This window comes from Lactuca virosa, chromosome 5, assembly GCF_052849685.1.
Source record: "Lactuca virosa cultivar CGN04683 chromosome 5, Lactuca_virosa_CGN04683_v6, whole genome shotgun sequence".
In the NCBI taxonomy this organism is placed as follows: Eukaryota; Viridiplantae; Streptophyta; class Magnoliopsida; order Asterales; family Asteraceae; genus Lactuca; species Lactuca virosa.
The window spans coordinates 291,146,605-291,149,886 of record NC_136430.1 but is presented as its reverse complement, the minus strand read 5'-3'; positions in this window follow the sequence as shown (position 1 = coordinate 291,149,886).

Here is a 3,282-nt window from a genome sequence, read left to right as displayed (position 1 = left end):
CAGGTTCCAGAGCTCGTGCTCCACCTTTTTCATCTCGCCCCTTGGGCAGTACTCAGCGAGCATCAGTTCCTTCATACTTTCCCAACTCATAGCATTGGCCACTGGCAGAGTTATGGATTTGAATCGGCTATTCCACCAAGTTAGTGCTCTATCGGTGAAGGTGCAGACGACAAACTTCACCTTGCTTGCCTCGGGGCATGCACATATCTTGAAAATTGATTTGATCTTCTCGAACCAACGAGTTAGGGAAATGACACCTCCATTGCCGTCAAATGATTTGGGTATCCCTGGCCACCTTCAAGATTAAGGGGATAGGTACCACTTCCCGATCCGCTAGTGCCGCCAGAATTGATCTGCGACATTGCGGCAGCCACAGCGCTTGTAACTGCTTCCTTGAACATAACAGGATCAAACTGAGGAGGTGGCGGCGGTGGAGGATCGTTGTTCTTTCTGTTGGGTCTCTTTTTGGGAGGCATCTTTCTCTAAAAGATACAAGGGGAAAATGACGATAAGCCTTCTAAATTTTTCAAGAGTCAGATACTTTCGAACAAGATGCATCTTAATCCTACAGCGTTAACAAAGATCAATAATAAAGGCTTACTAACATAAACAAGGAATTGTAGGTCTTTCATTTGTGAGGATTAGTATTAGTTGTAACAATTCTGTGTAGTGTTATAGAATTATAAAATAATCCTATAGTATTTTAACTATGTGCTTCATTAGTGTCAGATTTGGTGAGTTTTAGACTTGTCGCAACACCACAGTCACTCCCAAACACATGTTGGTCATATCTGGGAGAAATATAGTTGATCAAGTTATATTGGCCCCACATATGATTACATAACTATTCAGGTTTAACCGTAGTGCCCAACTCGTCCTAAATACTTTTATGTAGTTCTTACTATGTTATATCTTCTCGTATGTATTTATACTTGTATACTTCTTGTAAAATACTTAAATTTTAAAAGTATACTTTTAGTTTCATAGCGCTTTGGCCCCTTTTAGTGTTTATAGTTGTATACCATGTAAGGTTTGGTATACTTGGTTCACTATAAACAATAGCTCTAATACCAATCTGTCATACCCCCGAATTGAAACGGTGGAAACGTTCAGGGGTGGAGGACGTCATGTATAGTATCACAACAATTGCATCATAGTAATCAAAGTAATCACAACCATTACATTAAATAAGTAAAATATTTACATTTGTTTGATACATAGTTTGTATACAACAAAAGTATATATATCCAAAAGTATAAAAGACGATACACTATAAGCTCCGTCTTCTCAAAAGCCTACGTGAGTACCTGTCTACTGATTCCCTGAGAATACAAGCGGTTTTGAAAGAGTATCATGATTAAAGGTGGAGAGTTAATAAGCATGTTTTTGTAATGAAATCCTGTCTGAATCTGTAAAATGTTTACATGCACTCAAGAGAATCCAATATTTTCTTTAGCAAAAGCGTGATAGTACCAGTTCCTTCTATGACCACTTAGTTCATACTAGCCACGTATAAACCAATATCGAACAGATAGTTGATTATGTGGATCTTCCCTAAGCCCACAACCAAACAAGGAACAGAAAATGAGGCGGAAACCACACATTCCACAGTCTATCGGATATTCTTCACACATAACCCAGATGCATAAACTAAGGAATTATAGAATTAACTATGAATGTCCGTTACTGTATCCTGTTATAGTATATGAAAAATGTTAGTTTGTATGCTTGGTTACTACCAGATGTATTGTATGGTGTGTTCTGTACGAAAACTTTTGTGTAGAACGTTCTGTATGAAAAACCCTGGCTACCACCAATATGTATAGTAGTTGTATTTCTTAAAATAAAACCATGTATTCGAATTCCCTGGAATCCTCCAGTTGTAATGTATGATAGTTGTGTTAATGAAAATAAAACTAATTGAAGAAATGAATTCCGTAAACAAACGGTTAGTTTATACTATTGTGAGTTTGGTATAACCATGTTTGATATGACCTAGTGACCCCTACGACGTTCTTCAAGTATCGGATGTTATGATATTTGTCACCCCAGTCATGCCTGCCTAACTGTAGCTAGCAGTTCAGGTGTGGGATTGTCAGTCCTGAATAGATCTATTCACAAATCTCACGCTCTCCCTCCAGGAGACTCTGGTTATACTGTGTTAGGATTTAGTTCCGTACCCCGAAGGGTACATACTAAAGTAGTGCCTCACAACCCTGTATTAACTAGTTTACGTGTAGCATTGTAATGTTCACTTGTACTGGAATCTATACGTATGTCTTGTAGAATAAAAATAACTATACTTAAATAATTATTTAGTATAGTACTCTTGTGTTCGAAAACAGTATTGTATGCCATAAACTAGTTTTACCATAGTTTATATGGTTTTTATGATGTACAGTTCTTGAATCTTGTAAAACAATGTATTAAACTCCAAACTATACCTATTATAGTTTTCTATAATGTTTGTAAAAGTTCAGTGATACTTCCAAAGTAGATTCACAAAGTTAGAATGTATAGAATGTATGATAATGAAACCTTGCAATATGTATATTGAAACTGTCACACCCCCAAACCGGAACAACGGAAACGTTCGGGGGCGGAGGACGTCATGTTTAGTATCACAAGACATGCATCATAGTAATCAAAGTAACAAATGACCATTTCATTAGAAAGAAAGTGTTTACGAAGTATGTGATTCACATAAGATAGACTACAAAAGTAAATAACAAACAAGACATGAAGCTACTATGCTCCATCTTCTATATCCCAGTGTGCGTACCTGTCTACTGGTCTCCTGAGAATATATGTTATTTTGAAAGAGTAGATCAGTATTTAAGCTGGTGAGTTCATAAGATTTTAGTGATGTAAAGTAAGTTGTAAGTTCTTTTAGAAAAGTTCGCCTATTCCTCCAGAAAATCATATATTTCCTTATATGATGAAAGATAAGTAAAATGACTCTAAAATCCTTTCTATGAGTACTAAACGGATACAAGTTATATAAAACCCAGAGTAAACAAACAATCGATTGTGTGTATCTGCCCTAAGCCCACAACTAAAAAAGGAACAGGAAATGAGGCGGAAGGCACACATCCCATTGTTTGTTAGATCATTGTTGTATATAACCCTGGCGTATTCACTTGGTACTCACGGAGTTAACTGTAATAGTTCCTTTATATTTGATGAAAACAATAAAACCCTTATTTCTTTTAGTGAAAATAGTAACCACAATGGTTCCTTTTATAATCACTTAGTTTATACTAGCCATATAATCTAATATCA